The sequence below is a fragment of the Rhynchophorus ferrugineus genome, unplaced genomic scaffold, assembly GCF_030347505.1.
Source record: "Rhynchophorus ferrugineus isolate W39M unplaced genomic scaffold, kcgeb_rfMv2 rfM8, whole genome shotgun sequence".
In the NCBI taxonomy this organism is placed as follows: domain Eukaryota; kingdom Metazoa; phylum Arthropoda; class Insecta; order Coleoptera; family Curculionidae; genus Rhynchophorus; species Rhynchophorus ferrugineus.
This window is the reverse complement of record NW_027472587.1, coordinates 25,700,312-25,718,509: the sequence shown is the minus strand read 5'-3', so window position 1 is coordinate 25,718,509 and position 18,198 is coordinate 25,700,312. Positions and strand designations below refer to the sequence as shown.

The window sequence follows — 18,198 nt, the reverse complement described above, 5'->3', positions numbered from 1 at the left end:
GTGTGTAATATTGCTTTTTGGCAAGTTTGGAAAGTGCACTAATCAGGCTGATGGGCTGTAGTCTGATGGATTGTACTTGGCTTTCTTTTTTGGAATGATAGCGACAAGCGCATATTTCCGATTCTTTAGGAATTGCTTTAAGCTCAGTATGGAGTTGATGACGTTGGCAAGCTCTGATAGTTGCTTGATGTGAGTGAGATTTTTCAGATGGTTTACTGTGATACCATCTGGGCCTGGAGCTTTTTTAGAAGACAGACATTTTATCGAGACCTAAAAGTCTCTGGAAGAGATTATGCTCTTCAGAAGATACAGTGATTTGAAGTTTTTTCTCTTCAGGGAGGGGATAGTGTCCGAGAAGCTCGGACTTTTCCGGGTTTGTTAAGACGAAGTACGTGAATGAATCGACCTATAGAGGGGGGATTATCGAATTTTTCCTCATTACGCCTTTGGCAGCGCGCCATAGGTTATAAAGAGCAGGGGGGTTGCCTATATTTTTAAGAAATGATTCCCATTTCCTCTCGTTCCAGGCTTTAACCCTGTCCCTGATTTTTCTGATTGCGCACTGTATCACGCGTTTATCCTCAGGGTCCAGAGTGGCACGAGCTCTTCTCGCTAATCGGTTCTTGTACCTGATTAGCACTTTTATTTGTCTAAGGAGGTTAATTTGAAAAGGTTCGGAGCTGCATGTTTTGGTAGCTCTGTCTGCGGCTGTTTGGATAGCTAGAGTGAGCTTTGAGACTACTTCTTCTAGATCATATGGAGAATTTATACTTGGTATAGGTCCTGTTCGCTAAAGCTCTAGTTGAAAGAGTTTCCAGTCGGTGGTTTTCTTGGGTTTGGGAGGCAGAAAGTCACTGATCGTAAGGATGATTGGCCTGTGGTCAGAATCGAGGTCTTGGAGTACTTGCAAATCGAAAGTTTGATTCGCATTTTGAGAAATGAAGAAGTCAATAATTGTTGGTCGATAGGTGATGTCGGGGGAATGGTGAGTTGGTTCGCTTGGAACTATTAGTCCAAGTTCCATCCCGTCTATTACCCCGGCGATGCCAGCTCCAGCAGTGTTTGGTCTACTGGTGCTCCAAAGTGGATCGTGTGCGTTGAAATTCCCCTCTATGAATTTGGGGGTGTTTCCTTGGAATAATAATTTGAATTCTTCTTCATTGAATCAATCGATTGTTCGATAAATTGATGTAAATTGAATTCGCTTGCTATTTGACTCGATTGCTATGGAGGTGTGTTCAAGACCTGATGGTGACTGCGATTGCAGTTGGATGTGCTTGATATTATTTTTGACGGCGATGGCTGTGCCACCGCCTTGGCCTGTTGTTCTATTGTTTCGATAAACCGAATAATTTGGGATCTTGAACCGGATGGAAGGGTATTAGAAAGGTTTCCTGGAAAAGCAGAATGTCGACATTGTGTGTCGACAGTGTAGCGATAAGTTTCTCCTTCTTACCATGCACGGAAAATGCATCCCATGCAAAGGGGGTGGGAGGTAACATTCGATTGGTCATTCCTATTATATCCCCTTAAAAGATGGCAGCTCTATCGAAAAGTAACCTTTTTTAACCATTACACTCTATTCAACAGCCCTATCGAATGGGCAAATGGCATACTTACCTGGCGTAGAGATTACCGTGATCAACAAGGCGGTTTCTCCGAAGCGAGGCCTTACCATTGCACCACGGCTGGGCTGACCTTTGCGATTATCCCTAATGTGGATAACTCGGACGCGAAATTTTTGGTAGCCGGGACTGCGTACGCGCTGTCCCGACTTTAAAATAATTCAGTATAGTTTTTATTATAGTTATAAAACTTATAAATCGTTTATTACTTAGAAAGTAATATTCAGTGTATGCACTTTCTTTTTTTTTTGTTAGTAAACTCAGAGTACAAGCGGTCTTCTAGAAAACTCTGCGCAAGTAAGTGTACATATTCTGTTTTGTAAGTTGATTTATGTATATCGCTCTGAAATATATTACATCAAATCCATACCTCATATTTGCATAAAGATATCATACTGACACATATTTACAAGAAGTCCATGCACCATATTTCAACAAAGATTTTATATTATTTAATATCATTTACAAGAAATCCATATATCAAAATGTATATGTGATTCATGAATCCCAAACCAATACGTCTTGGAAACCATAGTACTTTTCAACAGAAAGAAGTCTTCAGTCAATAAATCATGATTACAGCACAATAAATATCATTATTAAAATTATAATTATTTACGTATGCTCTTACATAGAAATGCATTAGTTTTTTCTTGTTTGTCCCATTCTTCCCATTAGGATGTCTCTGATGTTTTATGTTTGGATGATTTTTAATCAGGCCAGTTCTGGTTAGTAAATTTAATGTTTTCAAAGTATAATTCGCATGCGCATAGCTTTCATTTTCATTTATTTATTTATTAATATTAACCATCAAATACACCCCAATGATATATTGCCTACTTCTCGGAAAGTGGAACAGTAGAATTAGCAAGAAAAAAATAATGCGTTTTTGCCGAGCGTAATTAAATAGTTCATTGTATAATCATTAAATAATTTGTAAAAATAATGATGTATTTTCTGGATGGTTCTCCGATAAAAAGTACTATGGACAAGATGGAGATAACATAATGCGGGTTACATAAATGACATATAACATACATATACGGTTTCTGCAGTATTTGTAAATAATGTTAAATCATATTAAATATTTGTGTAAATATGGCGTGTGGAGTTTTTTGTGTTAATATGTACCAGTATAATGTCTCTATGTAAATATATTTCAATCTGATTTCTATATAAATATGATGTTTTTATATAAATAGAATAGCTTGTAAAACTCAATTTTGATTTCAAATTTTACAATAAGGTTTTATAAAAAATATGCCTTATTCAAATATTTACCAATATTAATTTAATTCGTAAATATAATAACAATATTTGTAATTTTAAAATATGCATATAATTTAACAGTTAAATGTTACTTTTATTCATGTATTTAGAACTTTGAACGGTAGTATCCAATTTAAAATATTTAACAAATATTAATGGAAACTTTAAACGAATTCCAACCATTACCGCTTCCTTTTCTATCGTAATATATGTTAGATACATTTCTATTAAGTAATATTAATGTTATTGTTGGCTATAATAATAACGTAATAAAATACCACTGACTGTAAGGGCTCTGACGCCTTGCAACTGTAATTAAAACTATATTGAGTTATTTAAACGTCGGGATAGCGCGTACGCAGTCCCGGCTACCAAAAATTTCGCGTCCGAGTTATCCACATTAGGGATAATCGCAAAGGTCAGCCCAGCCGTGGTGCAATGGTAGGGCCTCGCTTCGGAGAAACCGCCTTGTTGATCACGGTAATCTCTACGCCAGGTAAGTATGCCAGTTACCCCTTCGATAGGGGTGTTGGTAAAATTGAATCGATTAGAAAAGGTTACTTTTCGACAGAGCTGCCATCTAATATGGGGATGCAAAGAGATAGCAAATAAAGCGAACAAAAAAGAAAATTCGCAAAAAAGTTAAAATATACAGCATATTTTATATCAAAATCTATAAAAATATGTATACCAATAAGTAAATTAACCTATTATAACAACACATATTAAAGGAATATTCTTAATTTAATTATCAAGTAAATTAAAATTTAGTCGTGATTTTTAAAAAAAGGAATTTACATAATTATTTTTGGTTATTATACAACATATTTTAATATACTATCAATAAAATTTTCATTAGTAGTAATAAGATACAATTTATAAAATAAAGTTAAAGATAATATAAATATAAATTCGAAATTAATGGATAGTGGTTTAAACTCATTATGTGCATTTTGTTAAAATAAGTTTGAAATGTCAATTTGTGGAAAAACTTGCATAAACATTACTTTATGTAATAAATCAGATACAAATTACTTTACTATTAATCATAACAACGATAGTATTTTTAAATTGTCATATTTATGTACGAGTATATTTAAAAGAATTCCACTATTTGAAGATAACTGAACATAAAGTTTGTCCAAAGTAATTTTGTACATACGTCATCTAAATTTGTGACATCAAAACGACGCAATGTTGTCTGAGTTTTAGTACAGTTTAGCTTTGATATACAACAAAATTCCAATCTAAATAAACAAAAAAATCAAATATAATTTATTTTAACATTATAGTACATCTAAAAACTACATTTAATTATACAACCACAATAGTTTATAGATTAGAGTTATAACCTCTTATCACTATTGTTTCCAAGAATTTTGCATACGTCTGACAACCAGACGACTATGACAGGCTCATTCGTGTACGTGTTCGAAATAATGAGATAGAATTGTGTCTCTTTTTAACTAGAATAAAATGAGAAGGAAAATATTGTTTGATTCTAAAACGAATTTACACATTGCGACAGGCAATACATTAAAGATCTTGATGACATATGTACAAAAAAACTTATAGACTATATATAGACGTAGTTTTCACTGTTTAATATGAGAGAACTAAAATTCGTCATAATATAAAACAGAAAAGAAACGCTATAAGAAAATTGTTTATCAAGATAAGTTGTAAATAATAACAATAACTGCACTGAATAATCTAGCACTTTTAGCAATGACAACAACCAAATACAAAGAAGCTTCAGGCAGCTAGTGATAAAATAATAGTTCCTAATAATTTTGTGAACAAACTACTAAAAGGCTCGGTCTTGAATTGATTTAGTAGTACTATACCATAGGGATATAGTGATAGCTTAAATATTAGGTGCTTGTATGATATTTCGATTTTGATTTGAAAAAATATCCTACCGAAGCTCATCATACCCTTCCAGAAACTTATTGTGATGCTATTCGGTCATATCCAAATCGACAGTTTCGATTAAATGAAAGAAAATCATGAAATTAATGAATTCTTCAGATGTTACAGTAGAGTTTATATTGTTTCAGTTTCATATTGCTAGTAGTAAGAATTTGCAAAAAATGTATAAAATTTTTAGAAAGACACAATGTTACTAGAAGGAATCCCACCACAAAATTTTAAACAATGCGCCAAGGAATTTATATTAAAGGTAATGTGGAGAAGAATTTAATGTGAATATAAAATATATAAATATAGCCCAACAATCTGAAGTCGATCAATATTTGGGTAAAGGTGTCTATTTTTTTATAAAAAATGTTTTATCCCAAGATAAGCTGCTAAAATATTTATATGATTTGAAATTAAAAAATTTGGCGATGTAGTCCTCCCTGGCAACTATCGCCGTTATCCTTTGATCTACCCATGAGGACCATTCCCGAGGAACACTTTATCTCCCGCAGTATTTGCTCGCTTTTTGATGAAATTAGAAGTGAAAAATATCCTGAATAATGTTTTGTTTTCACAGACGGATCCAAGAGTAATGACTATGTAGGCGCTGCTTTTACTTCATCACTATAAGAAGGACATTTCGCACTCCCCTCTTCATCGGGCATATTGTAACAGCAGAACTCCTAGCCATCTATGAAGCACTGAAAATTGTACAAAATATACAAGGTAATAATCCAATAGTAATTGCCTTCGATTCAATGAGCTCTTTGGAAAGTCTTAAATCAACACAATTCCATCAGCCATTAGTAACACTTATCCAATAATTAAATACAAATTTGAAAATAAGCGGTCATATATAAGCGGCTTCCCTCTCACTCTGGAATTAGGAGCAATGAGAGCGGATTACTTGACGGGAGGGTCCCTACTGAAGAACTTCATCTTCTGGAGCCGAGATTTGGAATACTCCACTACTCTGCTCATTGGGCAACTAGTCAAGCTCGAATGGGACGTGACGGAGAAAAATAAGCTGTGGGAAGTGAAGAAAGAGTTCTGCCAGGGTTTTAACACTATTTATATTAGCAGACACAAACTGCGCATATTTTCACGACTTCGAATAGGTCACTGCAGACTAACACATGAATTTCTCTTAAAGGGAGGGAATCCACCGTTATGCAATAAGTGCAGATTGTCGCTGACTGTTAGCATATACTGATGAGTGTCGAATGTACAACTCACACAGGTGACTATGCAATTTGGGAAATACGGTGGAACAGTGCTTTCAATTAAAGAAGCTGGATCGACTGATGAACTTTTTAGTCGTAGCCGGATTATTGCCAAATATTTAAAGATATTAAACAATATTTATACGTTTTATATAAAAGGTCAATTGAAAAGTCTCCGACCTGACACATAGATAGCGTTATTGGAAATAAATGCTTATGTTTTTTAGTTAGCCGTAACCCTCAAAGGATGCGTGTATAAATTTGACAGCGGTCGGATCATTAGTTTGTAAATTATAGGATTTTGAATGAAGCCACTTTCGTTATTGTAAAAAAATGGATAAAAAGGAATTTGGCGTGTTGATAAAATATTGCTTTTTGAAAGGAAAAAATACAGTTGAAGCAAAAACTTGGCTTGATGCGGAATTTCCGAACACTGCCCTAGGAAAATCAACCATCAAGGATTGGTATGCTAAGTTTAGACGTGGTGAAATGAACACCGAAGACGGTGAACGCAGTGGATGTCCAAAAGAGGTTGTTACCAACGAAAACATTAAAAAAATCCAGAAAATTATTTTGAATGACCGTAAATTGAAATTGAATGAAACAGACACTTTAAAGATATCAACTGAATGTGTACATCATGTCATTCACGAATATTTGGGTATGAGAAAGCTCTGTCTAAAGTGGGTGCCGCGCGAGCTCACTTTTGAACAAAAATAACGACGAGTTGATGATTCGGAGCAGTTTTTGAAGATGATCAAGCGTAATAAACCAAAGTTTTTGCGTCGATATGTGACAATGGATGAAATATGGCTCCATCATTTCACTCTGAAGTCTAATCGACAGTCATCCGAGTGGACTGCACACGATAAACCCGCTCCAAAGCGTGGAAGAATGCAACAGTCGGCTGGTAAGGTAATGGCGTCTGTATTTTGGGATTCGCATGGAATAATTTTCATTGGAAGGACCATCAACAGCGAGTATTACATAGCGTTATCAGATCGTTTGATGGACGAAATCGCCGAAAACAACCGCATTTGAAGAAAAAGAAAGTACTGCTTCACCAAGATAATGCACCGTGTCACAAGTCAGTAAAAACGATTAAAAAAATCCATGAATTGGGCTTCGAATTGCTTCCTCATCTACCGTATTCTACAGATCTAGTCCCCGCGACTATTTCTTGTTCTCAGATATCAAAAGCATGCTCGCTGGGAAGAAATGTTTGTCGAATGAAGAGGTGATCGCCGAAACTGAGTCCTATTTTGAAGCAAAGGACAAATCGTATCAAATCGTATCGTAAATACAAAAATGGTATCGAAAAGTTGGAGGGTCGCTATCACCCTTGGAGGGAATTATACTGAATGAAAAAAACTAATTTTGCCAAAAAAATGTGTTTTACTATGGTAGGCCGAGACTTTTCAATTAACTTGTTACGTATTTAAGTATTATTACATTTAGTTTTTTTTGGGTTTTTATCTCTTTATACTTATTTATTCTATATGTTTATGCATATACGTTTTGTATTTAAATTCTATATATATATATATATATATATATATATATTAAAATATTATTTTAATTCTATATATATATATATATATATATATATATATATATATATATATATAGAATTTAATTTATTCTATATATATATTCTATATATATATATATATATATATATATATATATATATATATATATATATATATATATATATATATTTCGTAGAGCCTTTTCGAATATCGCTGCCAGTGTTTACTACCAAAAATTAATAAGAGTGTGTATGCGCTAACCTGAATCTTACATTCCAAATAATGAATGCTTTCTACATTTTATAATTGTAATGAAAACTATATTGAATTATTTTAACGTCGGGATAGCGCGTACGCAGTCCCGGCTACCAAAAATTTCGCGTCCGAGTTATCCACATTAGGGATAATCGCAAAGGTCAGCCCAGCCGTGGTGCAATGGCAGGGCCTCGCTTCGGAGAAACCGCCTTGTTGATCACGGTAATCTCTACGCCAGGTAAGTATGCTATTTGCCTCATCGATAGGGGTGTTCACTAGAGTATATCGGTTAGAAAAGGTTATTTCTCGATAGAGCTGCCATCTATTATGGGGCTGCAATAGGAATGACCATTCGAATAAACTAAAAAACTTACAAAAGATAGAAAAGTTACTTTTTCTTTTTGATTCAGCATATTTTATTTTACATAAATATCTTTAAATACATTTACACCGATAAGTAATGAATATTAACCCAATAATGTAATAAAACTAAAGCAATAGGCTTAATTTAATTATCAAGTCAATTCAAATTTACCTATAGTTTTTTTTGGAGGAATATACACCATTAAATTTACTTATGACATTTACTCATGTATGTTTAATAAAATTCCACTATTTGCAGATAACCGAATAGATATTCATTACTACCGTTACTACTTTTCATCAAAATAAAACAGAAATATATATCTAGTATATAAATATTATAAGTTAGAATGGATTGGATTTTATAGGCCTATTTGAATATGAAATCGAAGAAAGAACATACTGCTGTGCAATATTCCTGGATGTCTCACAAGCTTTTTACCTGGTATGGCATTTGGGATTAATTTACAAAATGAGAAAATTGCTACTGCGGAATTACTGTAGACTGCTGGAATAATATCTTTTCGAAAGAAAATTTAGAGTCTTTTATGAAGAGACATTTTCAACACTTAAACTTATTTTGGCTGTAGTTCCATGGGGTAGTGTCTTGAAACTATTCCTATATCTGCTCTATACCGTTGATATCCCAACAACAAAAGAAACAGTATTTCAAACATTTGCCGACGACATAGTTATCTTGGCAAAATATGTATCTCTATCTAAAGCTGTAGATAAAATACAACAAGCGGTCAACAAGATTTACAAATAGACTAGAGATGCCCGATTTCTCAAGTAGAATTAGCCAAATACATTGGAATATATCTCGTACGTAGGTTAAACTAGAACCATCATGTTAGACAAAAAGCAAAGCAGATTAGACTCACAGTTAAGGAACTGTAATGGTTAGTCGGAAGATACTCTCAACTCGACATAAAATCAAAGAGCTTGGTTTATCAGTCAATTCAGATTATCAATTTGGACATATGGGGTGCAAATATGGGGTTGCACTAAAACATCAAAATAATTAATAATCCAACGAACCCAAAGCAAAATTATACGATTAATTACCAATGCTTATCGCTACGTAACAAACGAAGAGTTGCGCGCTGACCTCGAAATAAAATGGATATACGAAGTAATTCAACATTTCGTCTTAACACATGAAATAAGGTTGCTAAATCAGCAATGTGGAAGCAATACAGCTACTGGTAAACACGTAGGAAATCAGAAGATTGATTGAAAATTGAACCAAACCATATGAACCTGTTTAGTGTATAAGTGTATTTTTAACTTTAGTTCAAGTCGATTAATTTTATTTTAATCTGGGAAATACATAATGATGTATTAATCCCGTATTCGCCGTGATTCTGTATTAATGTAAGTACAACAAAACACTAGTAATAAATTTGTAAATTAAAATTTTTCTAAGCAAATCTAAGCACGATGTAATTAAATAAAAAAAATTGCTGATCAAAAAAGTCTTAAAAATAATTACAATGCTAATTTTAAGTAAATTATGATGTCCTTTGTTTGTTATAAACGCATTTCGGTTATTTTAAAATAATAAAATACAAAACCATATACCAGAATATATGATTTATACCTTAAATATGTTACAGAATAATGAGAAAAAATATATAACACATATTGCAAATAGTTTAGTTCAATATCAAAGGATAGTATAGTCTTGCAAAGACGTGTCCGGAGAGACGGTCAGTAAAACGAAATAAAAGTTTAAAGTCTTTATACACAAACTCGCAAGAGTACCAGTGTTAAAACCTAGGGTCAAAGTTAAAAAAGTAAAATGCGATTGAATAGATCAGTATAACCGTAACACCGTAAATACAAAATACCATCAAATATAAAGGGTCGAAAACGAAACATCTGAAGTATAAATGTAGCATAAGACATGTTGAAACAACAATATCAGTATTCAAACCTGTCATTATTTCAAGCTTCAACAATATATTTAACAAAACAATTGTCAGGCACACTTAGTACAATAAAATTTAAAATTTCAAGAAAATTTTTTCAATTAGGAATATCCAATTAGCACTCAATATGAACAAGTTCTTTATATGCGTGGATGAACCTAACAATTGACACGGAAGAATCTTGAAATTGCATTAGACAAAGCAGACACAAATGCATTAGTCAATTAAATATTTTACTGTAAACACAAAACAACGATAAACAATCAGGCAGATGAAGAAGGACTGTAGCGAGCAGTGGACTGGATAACTGTTAAGTATAAGAAGAATAAAGCAAATAATTCACCAGAATCCTCACTAGGTTACTCTATAATTAAATAAAACGAAGAACAGTAACGAAATAAAGATACAAGAATGCCCCTGAGAAGTATTGTGGATGCACCCAGATACTATAGGAACAATTATTAACCCCGAGAGCAACTGTCATACAGGAAATTAAGAGATTCACAACAATATATAAAAACATACTCCACTTTCATTTTGATCATCGAGTTGCTGCAATTCTTGTATAACACTGCACGCGGACTTACGAGGACTAAACTGTACGATCTTGTGGAGTTATGTGAAAAGTGCTACCAAGTTTTATTTTACTTTATTTTATTTAAGTAGAGATTAACTAAGGGTTAATGGGTCTTCCAAGATAAATACTTAATTTTAAGTCACTGTAAGTACAAATTTTAAATTAGTCGCCAACGACTACTACTAATAAAAATTTATCTGTAAGTATTTATATGACTCAAATATATAGCTGCATACTAAAAAGTTGCAAAAGAGAATATGATATAAAAACCTATACATCTAAATGATAAATGAATTATACAACCTCATATACAACAACACACTTTCAAAACAGTATGTAAATTTGTCAAAATAGTCTAATCTTCAGAATTAAACAAGAAAATTGTTATTTTCAAAAAAAAAAAACGAGCATTTAATGTAGATCACAGCAACGTTCTGTAACTAAAATGAAATCTATATTGAATTATTTGAACGTCGGGATAGCGCGTACGCAGTCCCGGCTACCAAAAATTTCGCGTCCGAGTTATCCACATTAGGGATAATCGCAAAGGTCAGCCCAGCCGTGGTGCAATGGTAGGGCCTCGCTTCGGAGAAACCGCCTTGTTGATCACGGTAATCTCTACGCCAGGTAAGTATGCCATTTGCTCCTTTGACAGAGGTGTTGACTAAAGTATGTTATTTAGAAAAGGTTACTTCTCGATAGAACTGCCATCTATTATGGGGATGTAATATGAATGACCAACCGAATAAACTTACAAAAGAAAAAGTTATGTATTAGTTATGTATAAGTTTAAAACTGAATCTTAATAGAAATGGTATTTTTCCTGGTTTAAGTATCATTAATATTTTAGCTACTTTCCAGATACTAGGGAAGTAATTAATTCGTAGCATAGCATTAAATATATATGTTAATAGTTTTATAGCCTTTTCTGATAGTTCTTTTAAAATTTTGCCAGTAATTAAGTCATAACCAGGAGTTTTTTTAATATTAATCTCTCTCATTATTGTATGTTTAACTTTTTTGACTCGTGCGGTAAATCCATTTGAAATGGCGGATCTAGAAATCTAGTAATTTTATTTTCATCATCTTTATGTAGCTGAGACTGGAAAGGTTTAAAAACATTTTTTAAGTGTTTTGAGAAAATGTCGGCCTTCTCTTTATTGCTTCTCGCCCAATTATTTTCGCTTGTTTTAATAGGTGGGTTATGCTGCTGGGATCTCCTAAGCTTTTTTGTTGCTTTCCACAACGAATAGTCTGTAGCCTCAGTTGATGTCAAGTTTTCTAGGTATTCTTGAATGCCTTGGTTTTGTTCGATTTGGATTAGATCTCTCAGCTCTTTTATGGCCTTATTAAATTTTCTTTTATTCTCTTCAGTCCTTTGCTGTTGCCAATTTCGTCGTAACTTTCTTTTTTCTGCTATGTTTTTCTATTTTGTACATGATATATGTGTATTTTTTCTTGGAAATGTTTCACTGTTGGGAGTCGCGGAATATGCTGCCTCCTGTATATTTTTTGTAAGATTTATTGCTGCTATTTCTATATCCATTTCAGTTTGTAACGATAAGTTTAGAGAGATATTTTGGTCTAAGTTTTCTCTAAATGAGGGCCAGTTAGTTCTATTATTGCGCAGAGAAGGGGGTTTATCTTTGATGGTAATTTTTGAAGAAATTGTTACTATTATTGGTGAATGATCAGAAGACAGGACGAAACATGATTCTGCCTGACACTTTTTTGGATCAATATTTTTTGTAATACAGAAATCTATTGTATCTGGTTTTTTATTTCTGTCTGAAGGCCAATATGTTGGTTCACCAGTAGAGATATGTTGTAAGTTATCTATCCTTATAGCTTTGAGCAGTTCTCTAGCTTTTGAGGTTATTATTCTTGAACCCCACATTAAATGTTTTGCATTATAATCTCCTCCTGCTATAAATCTATTACCTAGCGTATTGAAGAATTCTTGAAATTGTTCTGCCTTGTTGTTATGTTTGGGTGGGCAATAAATCGCAGAAATTGTTAATGGTCCATGGGCTTCCTCTATGGTTATACTGGTGGCTTGCAGGTAGTCTTTGCGGAATTTTTCTTTTTCGAAATGCTTTATATCATCTCGAATTATTATGGCTGTACCTCCATGTGCTTTATCATCAGGGTGATTTGTATGATAAAGCTTATATTTAGGAACTTTCAAATAATTTTTGTCCGTAAAGTGTGTTTCGGAAACCATCATAACGTCAATATTTTGTTCAATTACGAACATTTTTAGTTCCCTGGCGTGTTGTTGGAGCCCATTGGCATTCCAGACGGCGATTTTGTAGCTATTGGTTTCAGGCATTAGGCAAGTTTGCTTACGACGGTTGTGAGTAGACCAAGCATCGTACTCATTTGATCCATTAGTTTGGCCATCATATTTTCTAATCTTGAGATGTTGCTAGTTTCAGTAAGTTGAGATATTGTCTCTCGTTTTTGTGCTGAACCATTTTCAACTATTTGGGCATAAGTTATGTCTGGTTGACTTGTTCTGGTTGGTAGTGGTAGATTGGTAGTTGTGGATTGTTTTTGTTGATGCCTTTTTTCCCTTAAGGCAGGATAGAGTTTCTGCTGTAGTTGCTTGTGAACTGCGCAACCCTTGTAGTTCGCTGGATGATTTCCATTACAGTTAACACATTTCACTTTTTCATCGCGAACTTTACGAGTACAATCTCCTGTCTTATGTTCTCCTGCACATTTTACGCATCTATATGATTTGCGACAGTAAGTCTTTGTGTGCCCGTGCGCTTGACACCTTGTGCATTGTGGTATAATTCTTTTTATATGTGGTGGTTCGCATTTAATAATATTATTTCCAATTTGGTCATTTCATACACCGCCTTATTATTTCCATTAGGTTTTATATCTATATAAAACATAGGCAGAGGTTTTTTTGTCGTGTGATGTCGTATATTGTGAATATTTACGACCTCGTGGCCTTTTTCAGCTAGTGCTACCTTGATGGTGTTAAAGTCCGTCCCGTGATGTAATCCTTTTAACACGAATTTAAATGAACTCTCGGATTTTGGCCTGAATGTATGGTATTGGGTGTATCTTTCATCTAATTCTTTTATAAGAACTTTAAAGTGATCCGCTTCGAACAATTGGATTTTAATTGTTTCATAGCTCACTCTTTTAATTGTGTAGTTCGTAGTAATGGTTTTCAATAGGTCATGGATGTTTTTTATTATTCCTACCATATAGACTGTTATTGGTGGTGGTTTGGGAACAACTTTTTCAGGGCTTGGTTGTATGTTCTCTTCAATTTCTTCCGACAGGTTGCTAAAACTGTTTTTTGTCTCTATCGGTTTCTGTAACCAATAGTCACTGATTCTTGTTTGTTTCCTCGCGATTTCTTCTTCTGGACTTCTCAATCGTTTTTTATTAATGACTGTAGTCCATTCTTATGGTGGAGTTTGCATTATTGCTGTTTGTTCTAATCTTATATCAAAGTGTGCAGGTGATTTGGTTGAATCGCTATGGTTTGCCATTTTTTAATTTTTAATATTTTATTTAATTTACTTTCCGAGGATAAAAAAATAAAATAAATACATTGTTTATTTCACGCACTTCATTTTTCACTTACGTTATTTTAGCACTAGTTTTTGACCAAAAATATTATAAATGAATTTCAAAAGGACTGCTGTGAAATAAGATGAAATAATTTTACTACTACTAATAAAAATTTATCTGTAAGTATTTATATGATTCAAACATATACTAAAAAGTTGCAAAAGAGAAGATGATACAAAAACCTATACATCTAAATGATTAATTAATTATACAACCTCATACTAAAGAACACACTTTCAAAACAGTATGTAAATTTGTCAAAATAGTCTAATCTTCAACAAACTCTTCAGAATTAAACAAGAAAATTGTTATTCTCAAAAAGAAATACCAGCATGTAGGAATCGAATATATTATTACAAAATATTTATACAAAATAATATTCGTGTTATACATTGTGGATTGCGTGTAACAGTTGGAAACGGTTAAGTTCAACACTACAAAATATGGCCTGTTTTTTTGCAATAAATATACTTTATCCAAAAAAAATTTAATGTAGATCACAGCAACTTTTTGTAACCAAAATGAAAACTATATTGAATTATTTGAACGTCGGGATAGCGCGTACGCAGTCCCGGCTACCAAAAATTTCGCGTCCGAGTTATCCACATTAGGGATAATCGCAAAGGTCAGCCCAGCCGTGGTGCAATGGTAGGGCCTCGCTTCGGAGAAACCGCCTTGTTGATCACGGTAATCTCTACGCCAGGTAAGTATGCCATTTGCTCCTTTGACAGAGGTGTTGACTAAAGTATGTTATTTAGTAAAGGTTACTTCTCGATAGAACTGCCATCTATTATGGAGATGTAATAGGAATGACTAACCGAATAAAGTTACAAAAGAAAAAGTTATGTATTAGTTATGTATAAGTTTAAAACTGAATCTTAATAGAAATGGTAGATTGAATAGAAAACGTATTAATTATAATAATGTAATTCTCGTTTTGACCTCTGATGGTCTACAAGGAAATTATGGACTACAGATACAGCGTACAATAACAGCACCGAAATCTGTTGTTATTTGAAATTTCAACAATCCATAAAAAATAAAATATGAATGAAAATATGAACGTCGAACAAAAAATAGATAAAATGGATACATCAACATGAGGCGAAACATAACTGGTACAGTAGCGAGAAGTAGACTGGCTATCTGTTAAGTATAAGAAGAATAAAGCAAACAATTCACGAAAATCTTCACTGTGACACCCTATAATTAATTAAAACGAAGAACAGCGACGAAATAAAGATACAAAAATGGCCTTGAGTAGTATTGTGGATGCACCCAGATACTATAGGAACAATTATTAACTCCGAGGTCAACTCTCATAGAGGAAATTAAGAGATTCACAGCAATATATAAAAACATACTCCACTTTCATTTTGAACACCGAATTTCTGCAATTCATGTATAACATTGCCCTATCATACAGACGTAAGAGAACCAAACTCGAAGATCTTGTGTAGTTGTATGAAAAATGGTACCAACTTTTATTTTACTTTATTTTATTTAATTAGATACTAACTAAGCGTTAATGGGTCTTTAAAGATAAGTACTTACCTTTAAGTCACTCTAGGTTGCAAAAGAGAAGATGATACAAAAACCTATACATCTAAATGATAAATTAATTATACAACCTCATACTAAACAACACACTTTCAAAACAGTATGTAAATTTGTCAAAATAGTCTAATCTTCAACAAATTCTTCAGAATTAAACAAGAAAATTGTTATTCTCAAAAAGAAATACCAGCATGTAGGAATCGAATATATTATTACAAAATAATATTCGTGTTATACATTGTGGATTGCGTGTAACAGTTGGAAACGGTTAAGTTCAACACTACAAAATATGGTCTGTTTTTTTGCAATAAATATAATTTATTCGAAAAAATTTAATGTAGATCACAGCAACTTTTTGTAACCAAAATGAAAACTATATTGAATTATTTGAACGTCGGGATAGCGCGTACGCAGTCCCGGCTACCAAAAATTTCGCGTCCGAGTTATCCACATTAGGGATAATCGCAAAGGTCAGCCCAGCCGTGGTGCAATGGTAGGGCCTCGCTTCGGAGAAACCGCCTTGTTGATCACGGTAATCTCTACGCCAGGTAAGTATGCCATTTGCTCCTTTGACAGAGGTGTTGACTAAAGTATGTTATTTAGAAAAGGTTACTTCTCGATAGAACTGCCATCTATTATGGGGATGTAATAGGAATGACTAACCGAATAAAGTTACAAAAGAAAAAGTTATGTATTAGTTATGTATAAGTTTAAAACTGAATCTTAATAGAAATGGTAGATGGAATACAAAATGTATTAATTATAATAATGTAAACCTCTGATGGTCGACAAGGAAATTATGGACTACAGATACAGCCTACAATAGCAGCACTGAAATCTGTTGTTATTTGAAATTTCAACAATCCATAAAAAATAAAATATGAATAAAAATATGAACGTCGATTAAAAAATAGATAAAATGGATACATCAACATGAGGCATATGAAACATAATTTGTACAGTAGCGAGAAGTAGACTGGCTATCTGTTAAGTATAAGAAGAATAACGCAAAAAATTAACCAGAATCTTCACTAGGACACTCTATAATTAAATAAAATGAAGAACAGTAACGAAATAAAGATACAAAAATGGTTTTGAGTAGTATTGTGGATGCACCCAGATACACTTATTGTATAACACTGCACGCGAACTTAAGAGAACTAAACTGTACGATCTTGTGGAGTTTGTGAAAAGTACTACCAAGTTTCATTTAACTATATTTTGTTTAATTAGAGACTAACTAAGGGTCAATGGGCCTACCAAGATAAATACCTATTTTTAAGACACTACAGGTAAATTGTAAATTAGTGGACAACGATTACTAATAACACATTAATACAAAATTATCTGTAAGTATTTATATGACTCAAATATGTAGCCGCATACTAAAAAGTTACAAAAGGGAAGATGATACAAAAACTTATAATCTAAATGATAAATTAATTATACAACCTCATACTAAACAATGCGCTTTCAAAACAATATGTAAATTTGTCAAAATAATCTAATCTTCAACAAACTCTTCAGAATAAAACAAGAAAATTGTTATTCTCAAAAAGAAACACGAGTATGTAGCGTCTTAAACTTTTAATAAAACTAAATAAAAGAAAATTATAAAAACTATATTCGCGGATAATACAGCATTTTTAGTAGTGACAAGAACTCAAAAAATGTTTAAAGATGCTCCAGGTGACTAGTGATCATATAATACTCCCTATCAATTTTATCAAAAATATTGCGAAAAATTTGTTTTTCAACCAAGATGACCAGCTACAGTTTCGGCTTAGCGGGACTTAAATTTTGCGGGTGATACTGGGATACGACTAAGATTGTCGCATTTCCATTACATAGCGCAAATGGTGAGAGGGTAGGGATTTAATAAGCTGATTAGAATAATGTCGTAAGATGGCAAGAGAGAACCTCACACTGAGCATATTCGTAAAGCTTTTCACGAATGATATGATCGAATCGATATGGGTGTTCGCGTTCTTCATAAACCATGGGGCATTGAGTAACGCACGGACTTTTTTAGATTGGAACACCTAGAGTTATCAAGCTATCTCTCAACGACGTACCACATCTCTGCCACATAAAGGCAGACTGAACGGACCGGCATTGTATACAGGGTCGCTTTCTGAGGAATTGGGACTTTAAGCCCCACTAGTTTTGTATAGAACCTTAGAATGATTTTAAGAAGTGGAACAAGCCTCAACCGTGTGAATGATATGTATTTTTTATCTGTTCATAATATTAAATAAAATGTAATGTTATGTATTATGACGTTCCACTGTTATCTGTCTTTTTCGTTCAAGAATTTTGCTTGACGGATTAAACTTAGCACAG

At 33.2% G+C, this 18,198-nt stretch overlaps 1 protein-coding gene and 6 non-coding genes across 7 annotated transcripts in view; 1 reads left to right on the top strand and 6 right to left on the bottom strand.

The window, feature by feature from the left end:
- LOC143200614 (uncharacterized) overlaps window positions 1-18,198 on the bottom strand; it is a 144,341-nt gene that overhangs the window by 37,590 nt on the left and 88,553 nt on the right. The window lies entirely within an intron of this gene.
- On the top strand, window positions 1,613-1,774 carry LOC143201795 (U1 spliceosomal RNA). Its single transcript, XR_013007003.1, has one exon. It is a non-coding gene; the product is annotated as a U1 spliceosomal RNA (small nuclear RNA).
- LOC143201792 (U1 spliceosomal RNA) lies at window positions 3,237-3,398 on the bottom strand. Its single transcript, XR_013007000.1, has one exon. It is a non-coding gene; the product is annotated as a U1 spliceosomal RNA (small nuclear RNA).
- Window positions 7,909-8,070, bottom strand: LOC143201802 (U1 spliceosomal RNA). The gene has a single exon (XR_013007010.1). It is a non-coding gene; the product is annotated as a U1 spliceosomal RNA (small nuclear RNA).
- On the bottom strand, window positions 11,172-11,333 carry LOC143201837 (U1 spliceosomal RNA). Its single transcript, XR_013007040.1, has one exon. It is a non-coding gene; the product is annotated as a U1 spliceosomal RNA (small nuclear RNA).
- LOC143201825 (U1 spliceosomal RNA) lies at window positions 14,848-15,009 on the bottom strand. Its single transcript, XR_013007031.1, has one exon. It is a non-coding gene; the product is annotated as a U1 spliceosomal RNA (small nuclear RNA).
- On the bottom strand, window positions 16,250-16,411 carry LOC143201813 (U1 spliceosomal RNA). Its single transcript, XR_013007021.1, has one exon. It is a non-coding gene; the product is annotated as a U1 spliceosomal RNA (small nuclear RNA).